This window comes from Engystomops pustulosus, chromosome 11 (genome assembly GCF_040894005.1).
Source record: "Engystomops pustulosus chromosome 11, aEngPut4.maternal, whole genome shotgun sequence".
Taxonomy (NCBI): domain Eukaryota; kingdom Metazoa; phylum Chordata; class Amphibia; order Anura; family Leptodactylidae; genus Engystomops; species Engystomops pustulosus.
The window spans coordinates 22,300,397-22,309,942 of NC_092421.1; the positions used below are offsets into that span (position 1 = coordinate 22,300,397).

At 45.2% G+C, this 9,546-nt stretch overlaps 1 long non-coding RNA gene across 1 annotated transcript; it reads left to right on the top strand.

The window, feature by feature from the left end:
• The first annotated feature begins 5,029 nt into the window (after positions 1-5,029).
• Positions 5,030-8,561, top strand: LOC140105856 (uncharacterized). The gene is made up of 4 exons (XR_011850662.1): positions 5,030-5,114; positions 5,460-5,528; positions 7,142-7,242; positions 8,251-8,561. It is a non-coding gene; the product is annotated as an uncharacterized lncRNA (long non-coding RNA).
• The last annotated feature ends 985 nt before the right edge of the window (positions 8,562-9,546 follow it).

Consider the following 9,546-nt stretch of genomic DNA (forward strand, 5'->3'; position numbering starts at 1 on the left):
TTGCATTATAACATAACAGGATTACTGTAAGTGTATGGTACAGTTCATAACAAGTGTTTCCCTTACTTGTCTTATGTTCTCTAGTTTATGTAGAATAGTATCAAGTGTATAAGGTTGGAAAAAGACTCAAGTGCATCAAGTCCAACCTTTAAGAATTAAATGTTTGTTTTTTTTCCCTATAACCCGTGATATTTTATCTCTCCAGAAAGGCATCCAGGCCTCTCCTGAACATGTACATAGAGTCCGCCATAACAACCTCCTTCAGCAGAGTTTCCTATTCTCGCTGCTATTAGGCCACACTCACACACGTGTGCCTGCCGTCTCTCCGTAGCACGACACATGGGAGACGAGGGGGTGAGCGCTACTGGCTCCCGCCCCTCTCCATAGAGATACATGCGCCGTAATACAGGAAAAGATAATACCTTTTCCCCGGATATGGAATGGTACGGTGCTGCACATGTGCTGCACCGTACCGCTCCGTACGGTTCTGTGCAGCCATTGCCGGCCAAAGGAGGACGTAAATACGGTTTATTCATTCCCCAACGGCCGTGTAAATGTAGAGAGTGTAAAAAATCCCTGTTTTTGGCGATGGCAAAACTGCCTCTCCTCTAGGCATAGAGGATGCCCCTTGTCTATGGTGATGGTAGAACTGCCTCTCCTCTAGGTGTAGAGGATGCCCCCTGTCTATGGTGATGGTAGAACTGCCTCTCTTCTAGGTGTAGAGGATTCCCCCTGTCTATGGTGATGGTAGAACCTCCTCTCCTCTAGGTGTAGAGGATGCCCCTTGTCTATGGTGATGGTAGAACCTCCTCTCCTCTAGGTGTAGAGGATGTCCCCTGTCTATGGTGATGGTAGAAGCGCCTCTCCTCTAGGTGTAGAGGATGCCCCCTGTCTATGGTGATGGTAGAACCTCCTCTCCTCTAGGTGTAGAGGATGCCCCCTGTCTATGGGGATGGTAGAGCCATCTCTCCTCTAGGTGTAGAGGATGCCCCTGTCTATGGTGATGGTAGAACCTCCTCTCCTCTAGGTGTAGAGAATGTCCCCCGTCTATGGTGATGGTAGAGCCTCCTCTCCTCTAGGTGTAGAGGATGTCCCCTGTCTATGGTGATGGTAGAACCTCCTCTCCTCTAGGTGTAGTGGATGCCCCCTGTCTATGGTGATGGTAGAGCCATCTCTCCTCTAGGTGTAGAGGATGCCCCCTGTCTATGGTGATGGTAGAACCTCCTCTCCTCTAGGTGTAGAGGATGTCCCCTGTCTATGGTGATGGTAGAACCTCCTCTCCTCTAGGTGTAGTGGATGCCCCCTGTCTATGGTGATGGTAGAGCCATCTCTCCTCTAGGTGTAGAGGATGCCCCCTGTCTATGGTGATGGTAGATCCGCCTATCCTCTAGGTGTAGAGGATGTCCCCTGTCTATGGTGATGGTAGAACCGCCTCTCCTCTAGGTGTAGTGGATGCCCCCTGTCTATGGTGATGGTAGGACCGCCTCTCCTCTAGGTGTAGTGGATGCCCCCTGTCTATGGTGATGGTAGGGCTGCCTCTCCTCTAGGTGTAGAGGATGCCCCCTGTCCAAGGCCCTGGCCAAGGGCTTTGAAGCTTGGACGCTTGCTGTGACGACACCTCAGCCTAGGACGAAGGCGTCAAAAAATGCGAACAAGCAGTTGGAGGCGTCAAAGCCGAAGTCTGGTAAGACAAAGAAGGTAACACCTCCCAGCCCTCCCTGACTTGTCCATCCCCAACCCCTTTGGAGAGGCGCCACTAATGACCCCCTCCCCGCCACCTCTCCCACACCCCTGTCTCCGATCTTGTCTCCCCAGAACCACAGATCCGTCCCCAGCAGCAGAAAAGGACGAGTTCTCTGAGGAGCTGGAAGCCGGTTTCAGGGAACACGTCTCCCTCTCCAGCTCCATCGACTTGATTGCAGAAGAACAGCATCTGGATGAGGTGCCAGACAGGTAACTAAGGCGGTATCATCCCAACCTAACCCTCTTTTTCTTCCCTCATGATGGCTTACTTAACTGTTTCCTCCATCAATGTTAGAAGCATTAGAGATAAGTTTCGTTGTCAGACTTCACTAACTAACCTTGCCTCCCAGTCGTGTGATGTGTATATGTTAAATGAATGTGGTCCTACGACCATCTGGCCAGGAAATGGAATCACGGTCCTTCCTACTGGGGGTGATTGGAGGTCTGCCGGCACCGCCATCCTTCCCAGGGGGAGCGCCTTCACGCTTGATTCCATCCAGGAGCTCGTCTGCGGCCGACTTCTGGTCATGGACGGTTCCTGGGCGGGTGAGCCCGTGCGACTAATCAGCGTTTATGCTTCCCCTGACAGGGGTGAGCGACTAGAGCTTTTCCAGAACCTCAGGCTGCAACTTGCCACTAGGGTGGTGGTGTAGGCCGGCGATTTCAACTGTGTCAGAGAGGAAGTGTGGTGCAAGCTGGACGCCACTTCCAAACTGCTGGTGCAGATAGTGACAGAAGCGTCCCTGAAGCGTCCTTGAATTACACCAGGAGCAGCCCCAACGGCACTTGCTGTTCTAGGATTGACTTTATGTTCACCTCTAAGGCGATCAGGCAGTGCGGGTCCTCCACGGTCCCCTGCTTCTCGATCACAGGGCCGTGCAGGTCCGTTGTGCCCTGGGCCACGGTTTCCCGCTGGGCCCGGGCTCCTGGAAGCTGAACTCACCCTGCTGGCGGACGAGGGAGTGCAGGCGGAGCTGAGAGACATCTACAAGGCCTGTAAACCGTAAGCGAGTGGTGGGAATATGTTAACGTTCTTTCTTTCAGAACAAAAGCAGACAGCAGGTGGCCTCAGAGAGGCCTCAGAGACCTCCAGCGACAGCTGAAATCCCTGCAGGACCTCCAGCGCTGTGGCTGGGACGTCAGAGAGGAGCTGGAGGACACCAAAGAAACTAAAAACGCCCCAAAAACGGCCTAAAAAGGCCACATGTGACATCACCCTTAGGCCCCTTGCCTAAGATACGCGCGGAACGGTGCGAACAAAATAGCATGTGAAGAACAATATATATGTGTGAAGAAGACATTGCAGATGTATGGAAACATCTGCAATGTGTTCTTCACATACATATATATTGTTCTTCACATGCTATTTTGTTCGCACCGTTCCGGGCGTATCTCCCCACAAATAAGCAGATGTGCCGAACATCTGTAATCTATTCTGCACTGTGTTCTGCACTGTGTTTTTCACTTAAATGATCCTGTGGTCACTGTGTTCACTGTTTTTATTCTATTCTTCGCTGTTCTTCACATCTGCTAACTTGTCGGGAGATAATATACGCGCGGAACAGTGAAGAATAGATTGCAGATGTTTGCATACATCTGATCACTTATCAGAAGACATTCTTTTTCTATTAAATAACACATTTTATTCCCAAACCATGGTCCCTTTGAAAAATGCTCGAGTCTCCCATTGACTTAAAAAACGTGCGTGAAAAACGCACCGAAAACGCAAGAAAAACGCGAACAACACGCGCGTGAAAAACGCTAATGACTCCAAGGAAAAATGGAACAAAAACGCAGCCAAAAACATCAGTTTTTCACGCATTGCACCCTGACGTGAAATGCAATGCTAGTGTGGAAGGGGCCTTAGGGCGCGTTCACACGTTGCGCTTTGGTTGCATTTCCATTGCATTTTAAAAAAACGCATTACAACAGCTAAGATAAAGTGATATGCCTAATTAAATAACTGTTAATGTTTCCGTTAACAAAACGCATGTTAACACACAGTTAACACACAGTTAACACTGCATTTCAATGCGTTTTGTAAACGGAAACGTTAATAGATATGTAATTAGGCATATCACTTCATCTCAGCTGTTGTAATGCGTTTTTTTAAAATGCAATGAAAATGCAACATAACTGTTAACGTTTCCGTTTACAAAACGCATTGTAAACACAGTGTTAACTGTGTGTTAACGGTGTGTAAATGTATACATTTTGTTAACGTTTGTGTTGACATTGTTAACAAATGTAAACAGTAATGTAATTAGGCAAATCACCTCTCCTCAGCTGTTGAAATGCGTTTCAAACGTAATGAAAACGTAGGACAAAACGCAACGTGTGAGCGCGCCCTTAGGGTGAAGACACACATGGCGTTTTTGGGCCGTTTTTACTAAGTGCGTTAAAAAACGCATGCGTTTTTAAAAATGCATGCGTTTTTTGAAACCGCATGCGTTTTTGTCCGTTTTTCATTGCGCAATTTCGGAAAAACTGACAAAAACGCATGCGTTTTCAAAAACCGCATGCGTTTTTAACTATCTGAATAGGCACTTAGTAAAAACGGCCCAAAAACGGCCCAAAAACGCCATGTGTGTCTTCACCCTCAGGGTGATGGCACACGTGGCGTTTTGAACACGTTTTTGGCCAGTTTTTAAGCAGTCCGTCAAAAAATGCATGCAGTTTTTTTTTTAAACTGTTTGAATTAAGGTAATTGGTCAAACCAGTCAAAAACGGATGCGTTTTCAAAAAACCCATGCAGATTTTGACGTACTGCTTACAAACAGACCAAAAACGCGTTCAAAACGCCATGTGTGACATCACCTGGTCCGTTTTTTAAGCAGTCCGATAAAAAAAGCATGCTTTAAAAACGCATCCGTTTTTTTAAACGCATGCGTTTTTTGAAAGGTATCCATTTTTGACAGGTTTTCCGAATTTGCGCAATAAAAACCAGACAAAAACGGATGCATTTTCAGTAACGCATGCGTTTTTAAAAACAGATGCGTTTTTTAACACATGCGCTTTTTAACGAACTGCTTAAAAACGGACCAAAAACGCATGCGATCGGGTTGTTAATCGCATGCGTTTCCCGGGAAACGCATATGCGATTGGCCCGAGCCCCGACCACTGTGCGCTAGCGTTGCGTTATGAACGTGACGATAGCGGAACGTGTGAACGCGCCCTCAATCAATCAATCAAGAGCCCTGCAAAAAGTCACCATTCGAATGTGTTCAGCAATGAAAGGGTGTTTGTGATAACAAATTGGGAGAGGGTGTGTCCCACCAATTAAGACCTTAAATACCAGCACAGGTTTGTTAGTTTTCTCATTTGTGGAGGAAGGATTGGTGAGCAGCAGATTGAGAGTGGCCATGAAAAATGTAAGTGACCTTTGTAAGAGTTTGTTCTTTGTATCTGCTTCTCTTTTTATTCTGTTACATTGTTTCTATTGCATTTTTCTGGTTGTACTTTTGACTTACTATGGGATAAATCCATTGTCCTCAAACTGTCTTAAAACCTACATGAAGTATTTACCCAATTTTATATATATATGTATGTGTGTGGTTTTTTTTTTTTGTTTTTTTTTTCTGGTGGTGTAATGAAGGCTTTTGCCAAAATGTTATCCATGTAACACTGACTTATTTAATTTTGTTGTGATCTAACATATTATCCCATGTATTCAAGGGTCTGTTTTTAATAGTTTTTTTTTTTTTTTTTTTTTTCAGGAGCATTTGCCAGTGCCTTATCACTCCAGACATCATCTCTATCAAATACATGAGGAACTACTATAAACGGTAAGTGCTCCTAGCATGACTCGTTGCACTGGTAATTGAGGGGTATCAGTGTAGCATCGTGTGAAAGGGTCTTACTCCAAATGCTGCCTCAGAGGTGGCATTCGACGGGTAACTAAATTGGCCACTCCGCCAGGACAATGTCTTGGTGGCTCCCTTATTCCCAGCTGTTTTTGTCACACTGTAATATGGGGAATAATTGAGGGGTTATTCCTTTGTTACCGTGATAAAAGTGGCGTCCCATAGTTTTAAGGCTAGCTATTATAGATTATTGTATACCCATTAATAAATGGACTATACACCGTTAATTCTATGGTGTAAAGTCGGCCCACCCTGCCCTACAATTACAGCTATAGCTACCGGATCACGGCTCGTTGCATTGATATTGAGGGGTATCAATGTCGTACCGTGTGAAATTGGCTATAAAAACCAAATAGGTTCAATATGGATGTGGTACAATACTGCATCGGTTACTGCCTCAGAGGTGGTAGCATTCAAGTAGATCTAGGCCACCAGGACACTGTCCTGTTTCGGTCCTACTCACCGTCCTTGCCGTTCTTGTCGCACTGTGTTATTGTGGATAACCGAGAGGGGGTTATTGCATTAATGCCGCGATGAAATGGCTCTCCCTAGAACTCACCTTACAAAATAGTCTTGAAAAATGACATCTCATCCAAGTCCTTGGTGAGCATGTCCGCCCATCATCCCCTAGCAAGCTAGTGGCTACTTTGATCATGACATGTTGCATTGATAATTGAGGGGTTATCGGTGTAGCGTCATGTGAAAATGGCTATTCCGGCATGTAGTTACTTACAGTAACTATATGTCAAAAGTGCATCAATGTAGTATATTTTTTATATTGCATTGAATAAAAGTAATTCCACCCCACCACCCCCCACCAGCCCAACAGAACAAAACTCTGTTGTGGCTCTACTCCCTTGTGTAGTTCCCTGCTGTTTTCGTCACACTGTGATAAACAAGAGGGGTTTTCACTTTAATGCTGTAAGTTAACTGTATACTGTATACTGCTAAGTCCCCAGGTTTCGTATACGACAGTTCACCATTCAGCTCTATGGTAAACTTGTTGTTGGGATAGTTATAGCTCTGTAGCACGACTCGTGGCATTGGTAATTGAGGGGTTATCAGTAAAGCACCGTGTGAAGGAGCTATAATAAAATAGAATATTGATGCTGAATTTCATGCATCAGTAAAATGGAGCCCAAATCTCATGCCTCGTGCATGATGAAGCCGGATTTTCAGAGTTTACTCCGGATGAGAGTATTACTGCGCTTGCCAGCATTTCCTCTGCACTGCCTTGGTTTCTGAAGCTGCTGAAATGGCCAGAGCCACCATAAGCCCTTGGCCACTGCTGCAACAACTTGAAGCCCGCAGTCGCTATTAATCCTTTGCTTCTGTGACAGTCACATGGCCACAGCTGCAAATGACCCTTGGCCGCTGCTCAAAAATGGCTGTTTACTCTGATATTCTGGCTTCTAACCTAAAGAAAGTTGTACATTTGCTCGGCGTTTTCTAGATGACTTCCATCAAGTCTCTTTCATAGGTTGTAAATTTTCAATCTATGGAAAGGTTTTGACCGTTCACATTTTTTATTGTAGGTCTGAAAGTTGATTTGGCTGTCATTTTGCCACCCAGAAAAGTCCACAAAGATCCTACTAGCCTTCCCGGCAATGCCCAATTTATGCAAATGGGCAAACTGGTAAGTTCTTTTGTCTCTAGTTGTGCCTTAGGGGTTATCCGGGTGTTAAAAAATGCTGAGGGCTGGGGTGGGCTAGTTTAACATAATAAACATGTACTTGCCTCGTCCGGTGCTGCTGATGTCCTGTGGCGCGGTCCGTCTCCTCTGTGCGTCGGTTTGTATACAGGGGTGCACAGGGAGCTTCCGGCCGGAAACTCGCATCCGACACCATCTCCAGCGCTTGCAACGCTGAGAGATGGGGACTGATGGGAGGAGCCGGCCACATCGCGGACCGGAAGCTCGCTGTGCGTGGCTTCTGTGCCCCTGTAAACAAACAGGGGCACGGATCAATGGACCGTGGTGCCGGAGGAGGGTAAGTACATGTTTATTATGTTTAACTAGCCCACCCCAGTCCTCAGTAATTTTTAACAGGCGGATAACCCCTTTAAGCTGCTTCCTGAAGCTTCTGTTTCATTTTCAGTGAAGGGAGTAGGGGTGCGGTCACACGTCGCGTTTACTGCATGTGTTTAAAAACGCATTGCAATTGCTGAATAGTCATTTTCCTGATAATACAGCTGTTAACACGTTTACAAAAAGCAACTAAACGCATGTGTGTGTTAACACAACATTAACGCATGTGTTAATGCAAGTGTTAACATTTGCGTTTTGTAAGTGCAAGTGTTAACAGCTGTTTAATTGGGCAAATCTCCCTTCAGCTGTTGCAGTGCATTTTTAAACGCGATGTGTGACTGCACCCTAAAGGTTCAGAATTCCCTCGTTATGGATCTTTTCCTTTTTGTTGATGGGATATTATTGGATGGGTTAGTTGGGTTGTTAGTCTTGGAATATCCAGTTGTAGCCCAAAGCTGCTTCCATAAGCTTCCTTTTCATTGAAAGGAGTAAAGATACAGAACTCCTTCGTTCTGGATCTTGTTTTGTTTTCTTTTTTGATGGGATGGGTGTGGATGGAATTGTTGATGGGCTATTGTTGGTTGGGTTTTCTTATCTGTTTTTGTCTGTCTATTCCAGATTCTAATTGATTGGAGAAAGCTGCACAGAAGCTCCATGCTATCGTCTAATTATCTAAGTGGTCGTCATATGATCTCTTACCATGAAATGTGCCTCAACCAGATTGTTTTACAAATGTCACTGATAAAATGGTCATAACTTGTTATCTTTAAAATGTATTGATGTTTTTAAAGAATTTGGTGGTCTAATTGTATAAAATTTAATATCCAGTATTGGTTACTATGTCAGTTTATTAAGTGGTGGTTGGTATCCTGAATAGGAGACGTCACACTATCATATCTAGTGGGAAGTATTTGCAAAGGACAAGCTTTAATTGCTTGATCGTCACTCAACATAAAGTGTTCCCGTTGTAATGGTCTTATTTTAATTGCCTTTGACAACGTTAAAGCTGGTAATGTTGTGATAATGTTAGCCAGTTCCTTATAATGACAAAAAGTGGGTGTAGCACAGCCACAAATTATTTTTGAGCTAATGCACAAATACCAACATGAAAGCAATACAAGAAAAAAGAGTGCCTATCTCCCATTCTCTTGCCTATTTTCAGGCACCTTTCATCTTGGTAATTGCGGTCACTGCGCTCTGTGTGAGTCACAGGGTCTCTATGGTTACCTGTGCAAACAAACAATCCCCGGCCGGGGTTGCGCATGCGAGCATACGTCACTTCCGGTTTTCCGGATCCACTTCCGGTTTGGCGCCTTACCGCAATGGCACGCTACATTCGTTATCTCATTCATTTCAGGGACTATAAAAGGTCAGTAGCGATCACCATGGGCCACATACCCCTGAGGAAGTCGTGCTTTGCACAACAAAACGCGTGGGGAGCCCGCCACCCCCGTCCACTTGTGCCCTCCTTGACTGCTCACAGGTCCGCCGCTTATATCAGAGTCCTCTCCTTGGTATCCATTTATGCTTTTTTTTTCATGCTTATCTGCTTACAATATATCTTTTGCATTTTGTATGGAGCCTGAGGCTGCCATTTGGCTTTTGACATGTTCGGATAGGTTAGGGGACCCACCTTGTTTACTTGCATTCAGCAACTGAGCATTTATTTCACTGTTGGTCAGTCAGGTTGGCCTTGTACCACTTACCTTGTGTTGGTCGGGGGGTAGTTTACAGATTCACTATACCAGGTGACTGTATGATTTCATGTATATAGTATTTTTAAATGTGTGTACTTTTTGAACATTTGTCTAATAAACTTGGATTTTCATTTTGTACCATACAAGAGCCCTTGAATGCACTTTTTTTCTTGTATTGCTTCAATGTTAGCCAGTTCCTTCCAGCAACCTCTGCAGG